The sequence below is a fragment of the Petaurus breviceps genome, unplaced genomic scaffold, assembly GCF_028583685.1.
Source record: "Petaurus breviceps papuanus isolate PSGF00001 unplaced genomic scaffold, PetGlider_PUasm1.0 42, whole genome shotgun sequence".
In the NCBI taxonomy this organism is placed as follows: domain Eukaryota; kingdom Metazoa; phylum Chordata; class Mammalia; order Diprotodontia; family Petauridae; genus Petaurus; species Petaurus breviceps.
Window position 1 is genome coordinate 4,681,417 of NW_027186325.1, and position 8,328 is coordinate 4,689,744.

Here is an 8,328-nt window from a genome sequence, read left to right on the forward strand (position 1 = left end):
TTATTAATCTTTGCATTTTCCTTTACAACTAAAATTTAGTTTCAGTTCAAAAAAGTCATTTATACTTGCTTTTCTTTACTGGATCTACACTTCCTCCTTTGTAAAATCATAATAAAAAAAGTTTAAATGGAATAATCACTAAATTTTTGCTGCACTAATAAAAGGTAGAAGTTAATGGACTCCTTGAGAGCCATGATCATGTTCGCATTTGTGTTCTCTCTCTGTCTATCTCTCCGTGTCTCTCCATGTCTCTGTGTCTCTCCATCTCTGTACCTCTCTGTCTCTGTCTGTCTCTTCCTCTCCCTCTATGTCTCTCTCTCTGTCTCTCTTCTATAGCACTCATGAGAGTGCTTGGCACATAAGAAACACTTAATATATGCTTTTTGACTGACTATGGATTACATTTCCTAAAATGTATTGCATAGAAAAGTGATTGGTCCAAAGGACATAAGTTAAAAGTCGACATAAATTAGAAGAGAAAAAAATTTAAGCAAGAGAAGTTGGAGAAGGACTAGAAGGAAAAGAATAAAAAGAGAGGGAAGAGGAGAAACACTCAACTTAAAAAATTCTAGGGGAAGGAGTATATTTGAGCCATCTCATGAGACTCTTCAGAGATGATTGATTAATAATTGGTGTGAGTATTTACAACTTAGAAATACATAAGGACTGTAAATAGTGACTCTATTATAATCTTATATTAACTAGAGTTTAACTAGAGTTATGAAAGTTAACTCTAGTTTAACTAGAGTTAAGAAAGATATGGAGAAAATGTTAATCATTCAGATTAAATTTAAGTGTGTCTTCTATTTTTGGCAGCCAATTATTAAACATTTACCAATGGACTACTCAGTAGGAGTTGCTGTTGCTGTTGTTATTTTAGGGCATCTAAGTGGCATAGTAGATAGAATGCCAGGGCTGAAGTCAAAAAGACCCATCTTCCTCAGTTTTTTATTTTTATTTTTTTAATTGATTTTATTTTATTTTTCTTCCTGAGTTTTAATCTTGCATCAGGCACTTTCTGGCTCTGTGAGCCTGAACAAGTCACTAAACCTTATTTGCTTCAGTGATTTATCAGTCAAATGAGCTGGAGAAAGAAATAGCAAACCACCCCAATATCTTCGCCAAAAAAAAACCCCAATGTGGTCATAAAGAGTTAGACACAACTGAAATGACTTAACTCTGTGGGAGGTTGGGGGGGGGTGAATAAAAGGAAGATAGGGAAAAGATTGAGAATGAAGAGCTTGAGAAGAAAAACTAATAAGACAAAGTAAGGAAAGCAAGCTGAATATAACAAAGTATTAGGCAAGCTAACATCTGAAGTATGACTGACAAGGTGATAAAATGCTAAATGGGTAAGAAAGTAGAAAAAAAGGATTATTATGTTTTCACAGTGCACTTGTTTTAGGACAGCAGTTTCTTTAAATTGAGAGCTGCATCCCCAATTTCCCTAGGCTCCCACTTATTTAATGGATTCCTTGGTGATGTTACTTCCTCCTAGTGAAACGTGATTGACCTCAGGTTCTCTGGCAAGTTTCCTGACCATGGGGCCACAAAAAGCTTAAGCCAAATGGGCTTAATGCCTCTCAGATATGGTGGTTGCCCAAGACCTTAGGAGTTCCTATACCCCGATGACTGACTGACTGTAAGAGTTTACAGATGGAGATGGGGGTGGGGCTCTTGCAGAGGAATCAAATGCCATCAATATCTGTTACATATCCTTGTTCTATTAGGACGAAGTAAACCTCCTTTGTTAAATATTCAGTGCATCATTAATGTATCCTTTTGTCTCAACATTGAACCTGAACTAAGAGTTGCGAGTTCTGACTTTAGATTCCAGACTACAGCAGCATTGAAGTTAAAAATTTCAGAAAAGAAGGACAGATATGAGAACTGAGCACATAGTTAAAAATATGTTATCTGATTATGGAGTTTGGATTTTTGGATTAACACATGATGACACTACATATTAATTAAAATCATTATTTCATTGATTTTGTTATATATGGGACTTTAGAGATCATTTATTCTATCCCCACAATTTTATAGCTAAAAAAATTAAGCTCACAAACATACAGATGGTAAACAAATTTTTCCACATAATTTTCCTCATTTGTACATTGGGGTAGCTAGATGATTTCCACTATCACTTGCACTTTTAAATTCTAATTAAACCCTACACACTACTGTCCTATTTTTTTTCCAGCATTTCCCAACCCTTCCCCTTCTTTTTCCTTGGAGTATTTCTTCATTATCATAAACCTATATCAAGAGCAAAAATGTTCCATGGTTAAATTGGTTTTGAAAACCATTTATTAGGCAATGGGAAGCAAGCACTTAACACCCACAATACTTCCTTTGGTTACCCACAGAAATTAAATAAACCAAGGAAAACACATTGCAATTTAATTGATTTATGTTAACCAACATAAGATGCCTTAAAAATATTCTTACTTATTAAAACTCTAATTTAATAATATATTAAAATGCAATTTATCTATGTAATTATGCCTACAATTCTGTTGCTCTGAAACAAATGAAAATCAATTCTATGACTCTCAAATGAAAAAAAAAATATTGGAAATAGTGTAGTAAGATTACATCTATTCATCTAAGTCTGGGGTGGGAAACTTTTGGCCTCAAGGCTATATGTGGTGCTCTAGGTTCTCAAGTGTGGTCTTTTTAATCCAAACATTTTGATTCTATCAAAGGGACATACTTGAAGACCTAGAGGACCATATGTGGCCTGGAGCCTGCAGGTTCCCCACTGCTGATTTAAATAATCATTAGATATTCCCTATAACTGACCTTATGGTGAAAGCATCAGATGATGATTTTTTTTTAAAGCAATCGGGGTTAAGTAATTTGCTCAAGGTTACATGGCCAGTTATTTCTGGGTGTGGTGCTAAGTATCTGAGCCCAGATTTGATCCCCAGGTCATCCTGACACTGGAGCCGGTGGTCTTACTTGCTGAACCACCTGGCTGCCCCTAAGCAATTGGGGTTAAGTAACTTGCTCAAGATTACCCGGCTGGGTGTTTCTGGGTGGGTAATAAGTGTCTGAGCCGGATTTGATCCACGTGTCATCCCGACACTGGAACTGGTGCTCTTACTCGCTGTGCTACCTGGCCACCATGATGCTTTTTTTTTTTTTTTGCCTCAGTTTTATGAAGTAGTTACAGTGCATGGTTTCTGTTTCCTATGTGTGTGGCCTTCCTAAATGCATTTTCATTTTTATAACATTTGTGACTGATGATTAAAATAGCATAACCATCAGAACAAAGGAATCTCACAATGCATTAAATTGCTTTGTCTGTCTATATTTGGACTGAGATGAAGGTGGAAAAAGTTCTTCCCAAGAAAACCAAAAGAAAATATTTAGGTGACCTTTCCTCATTTTTAAAATCACATTGATTTTAAATATTGATGAAACACATTAATAACGTACATATTTAAGATGAACGATTGTAACTCACAAGACACATTGTGTAGGATTAAGAGCCTTAGGCTCAGAGAAGTTAGATTCTTTGGGTTTGGGCTCCTGTAAATGTGAGATACATGATTTCTATAAAGTCAATCAACCATTTTGAGTTTCAGTTTTATCATATGCAATAAAGGACTGAAAAGCAATAAATTATAGTTGATAAAATACAGAGGCTTATAATCAGGGACCAATTAAATAACAAAAAAATACCTGTTATTAAGTACCCACCATGCACCCCTAGAAGACTGATATTTTTGTGATGATAAATTAGGGCATCTTTTGTCTCAATTCATACATATGTACATACATACATGCATATACTTTGTGATGGGGTTTAGGCTCTGGGAGACCTCTTGATCTTTCCACTTTTTCCGGGATTCCCCTGAGATCAAAAGTACTCTGTTATCTCCAGGTAGCCTTCAGCTACCACCCATCTTTGATCCTATCAAAATATCCAAAATAACCAAATAACCAAATCCAAGTAACTAAATATGTTACCCTTAAACTAGACTAGCCCTCCATTTTCTATTACCTCTGGCTGTTTCACACTGGTGATCTCATCAAAATCCCATTCTTTTGGTTCATGGAGTCTGACCTCAGTTCCATCAAGATCCTCCTTAGAGTCCTCCTCAAGATCCTCCCCAAACTGTCTTGTAGACCACCCCTAGATCCCTCCCATAGTCTTTATGTATGTAACATTCATCTTGCCTCCATGAAGCACTGAGATCCAATCTAGCTCACACTCAATCTGTGTCAGATTGTTCTGGTCCACTTGTCAATACAAGTGTCACGAAAACTTAGACTTCTTAAGAGTCTACCCATTATTGTGGATCTTTGTTAAACTTTGTTTTACTTTCACTGAGAGAAGGCTTGAGTGGGATTCATTTGGCAGGACCCAGAGAGTCAGTATTTTGGGGTCTTGAGCACCCCTAAACCCCAAACTTTAATACTTTGTATATGTGTGTGAGTATAATCTGTTACATTCTGAGATCTTTGTATCCAGCCCTAACCTCTCTCCTGATCTCCAGGTTTACATCATTTACTGTCTATTGTAATGAATGTCCTATAGACATCTTTAACTCTACATTTCAAAAACTGAGCCCATTATCCTTTTTTTCACCAAATTCTATCATCCTAATTTCAAGGGTACTGCCATCCTCACTGTCACCAGCCTCATAATACAAGTGTCATTCTCAACTCTCCACTTTGTCTCACATATCTAAGTTGTTGCTTAGATTGGTTAGATGTCATAAGTAATCTGTTGCTACAAATGGATTATTCTACCTTTACTGGTACTGGCCCTCATCACCTACCACCAGGACTATTACAATGCCCTTTTAATTAATCTGCCTGCCTCAAGTTCTGCCTACTCTAGTCCATCCTCCACTCAGCTATCAAATTGATCCTCCTAAAGTGCTGGTGTAAGGCTAATGGTATTTAAAGATCTCCCATGCCCCTTGTATTGGCAATCTATGAGTTACTTAGCACTTATTAAGAACCAGAACTTGTGAATGGGTCTTGTTGATGAAACAGGAAGGGTTGGGGCAGGGAGGAGCTAATAAGGAGAGGCCCAGGCTAGAGAGGGAAGAGATTTGGAGAACAGAACTTGTTCTGGCAGACTTTCTTCTAAGAGTCAGTGAGAACTTCTGCTGAGATTTTTCTTCTGAGAATTTCTTCTGAGAACTTCTGCTGAGAACTTCTGAGAGCCAGCCAGAACTTCTCCTGAGAACTGCTGGAAGCAATCATTGTGGAGGCTGAGCAGCTACTGTGAGTGAGGAGAGGAGGATGCTTGTTTGGGGGAATCTGTTTTGTTGTGAAAATTTGGGAATGTGGGTGTTCATTGCATCAAATATGTGTATCAACTTCGTGGTTACTGTAATGACTTTGACCTTCTGGTTTTGGGACTTGGTTTCCTGGTATTTGAATAAAGGCTTTGGTTCTGTCCTCCATGTGGAGAGACTGTTACAATTTGTGATTCACAATTATAACAGCAAATTCATAGCCACCATGGGTGTTGTGAATATTGTATTGTAGTCACAGCAGGTCTGATGATTTCACTCTCTTCCCACCCTCCAGTCCCACACATTTAATATACAGCAATGGCTTCATATTACTTCAAGAATCGAATATAAAATTTTCTGTCTCTATTTTAAAGCACTTCATATTCTTTTCATGCCTTAAATTGTCTAACACTTGATTCCCTTCCACACATTGTATTATCCAGTGATACTGCCTCCCTTACTATTCCTTACATAATAGATTTTTATCTCACAACTCTGGATATTTTTACTGGCTACTCCTGTGCCAAGACTTATTTTCTTCCTCATCATTATCTCTTTGTCTCTTTGCTTCCTTTTAGTCCTAGCAAAACTCCTTTGTTTTTTTTTGTTTGTTTGTTTTTTGTTTTTTGCCTTTTTAAGGGCAATTGCGGTTAAGTAACTTGCCCAAGGTTACATGGCTAGTATTTTTGTGTGGGTGTTAAGTGTCTGAGGCCAGAACTGAACTTGGGTCCTCCTAACTCTAGGGCTGGCGCTTTACTCACTGCACCACCTAGCCACCCCCAAAACTCCTTTGTTACCAAGAAGCCTTTCCCAATTCTCCTTAATGCTAGAACCTTGCCTCCAAGATTATCTCTGATTTATACTGCATGTATTTACAGATAGTTGTTTAGATATTTTCTTTCCCATAGGACTGTGAACTTTTTTTTTTGCTTTTTTGGAGGGCAGTTGGGCTTAAGTGACTTGCCCAAGGTCACATGGCTAATTTTTGTGTTAAGTGTCTGAGGCCAAATTTGAACTCAGGTCTTCCTGACTCCAGGACCAGTGTGTGTCACTGTGCCACTTAGCCGCCCCTGAACTGTCAACTTTTTGATAGCACAGACCATTTTATTTATTTTTTCTTACTTCCATGGCTTTCCCAGTTCTTAATATAGTGCTTTGCACAGAGAAGACACTCAATAATTCCTTGCTGATTTGAATTATTGATTTTTATAGATTACTCCCATGAATGGGATGCATATCTTTCTCACTTCTTCCTCTTAGAATTCATAATTTCTTTCAAAAATCATAGGCTGCATCTTCCATAAATTAGCCTTGGAGCTGATCTGTATCAGTTGCCTGTCATTCCACAAAAGAAATGTCCTAATTTGATGAAATTAAAACTCAAGATCAAAATATGCAAAAATAGAAATAGTATTAGTACCAGGGACATTAAGATGGAGACAAGTAAGACATCAGAACAGAAAGAATGAATGAATACAAAAGCAATTGTTCATTGTTTACCATTTGCTATGGCCTGTGCTAAACTGTGGGATACAAATATAAGCAACAGTAACAACAATGATAACAACTAGAGAAAGAGTCAATGCCTTTGAGGAGCATACTTAATTATAGGGTAGTTAGGGCTAAAGAGGGTTGTTGTTTTCAGGAATTTCACAGGGATGATGAAAGTTATCATAGCATAATTTATTAAGATATAATTCTGAGGAGTGAGAGCTGACGTTCACTTAATCTTGCCAGAACCAGTTGCAAGGCAGTAGATTGAACATTTGACAAGGCATGATGAAGACTACAGAAAAAGAGCAGGATAGTAGATCTGTAGGCAACAAGTTTTGATACACTCTCACCAATCAGAAAACTAGGGATCCAATAGCCCAGAGTAGGAGTACTTGTTCAGGGGTGTAGGCTGCAGGGTGTGAGAGTTGCATGAATGAGAATATTTAAACAAAAATATTTAAATTAAATAATATTTAAATTAATATTTATTATAAATAAAACATTTAAATAAAAGAGACTAATGAGAGAAAAAGAAACATTTAGATTACTGAGTCATTGGATTGTTAGTATTTGCAAGCACAAGCAAGGTGGCATTTTTGTTATTTTCTTTTTGGAGTTTAGTTTCCAAGGGTAAAGCTAGTATTAATCACCTTTGAACCCTGATAATTCACAGCTGTGCTGAGTCAGTAGGTTTTGTGTCTTCTGATTCTGAGCCAATCAGGGGCAGAGACATTTTATATATTCTGGGAGGTTAGTATTTTATTTTGGGGGTTTTCTAATGAGAAGGATGTTTTGATTTCCTGTTGGAGACTCTGACTAACCATTTGTTCAGAGCCCCCTTGACTCCTCAGATTTCTGTGCTGCCTTGATCCAATGATATATGTAAAGTGTAGAGCAACATTCCTATGTTCAGACAGCTGGAGCCCTGCCTGTTGGTATTTGTGCTAATTTCTCTGCTTGTATTTTCCATACTTACTTCTTTCTCTGTAATTAAAGTAGGATATAAACTGATTTTAAAATTTTAAACTTAAATTTTTAAATTTTAAACTGAAATTTAATATTTTTTTAATCATGATTTTTAAAGACATTATTTTTAAAAGAGTTCCATAGACTTACCAAACAAAATTCTAAGCCCTGACTAAACAATGACATCAACAAAAAACTGCCAGTAAATTATAGACAATAATATGGATTATAACAATGTATTGAAGTATGAAGACTATTTCTTTAGATGTGTTGATCGAGAATGGAAATGAAATGTCTTAAAGTTTGTTAAAGATTCTTGGAAGATATGTACAGCATTGACATTACAATTTGTTTTAAAGACATTTCCCATCTTCAATAGTGTAACTAACTGAATTCCAGTTCTTTTTCTTTGATGAAGCCATTTGATAAACTCAGAAACCAACACATCTTTCAAAGCCTTGTAAATCCTGACTTTTAATTACTATAAAAGAAATTTGTTCACTTTGGACCTTATATCACTAATGGCAGATTGTGAGAAGAAGAAAAAATGTCGCAGAATCGTATCTATCATAATAAAAGGAGATAGCCTCCCTTTAAGAAAGCCCAT

At 36.4% G+C, this 8,328-nt stretch overlaps 1 long non-coding RNA gene across 1 annotated transcript in view; it reads left to right on the forward strand.

Moving 5' to 3' along the window:
• The first annotated feature begins 5,080 nt into the window (after positions 1-5,080).
• Positions 5,081-8,328, forward strand: part of LOC138171299 (uncharacterized) — a 30,495-nt gene continuing 27,247 nt past the window's right edge. Inside the window, exon 1 of the long non-coding RNA XR_011170853.1 lies at positions 5,081-5,247. This is a non-coding gene — a long non-coding RNA (uncharacterized lncRNA). The remainder of the gene's footprint in view (positions 5,248-8,328) is intronic.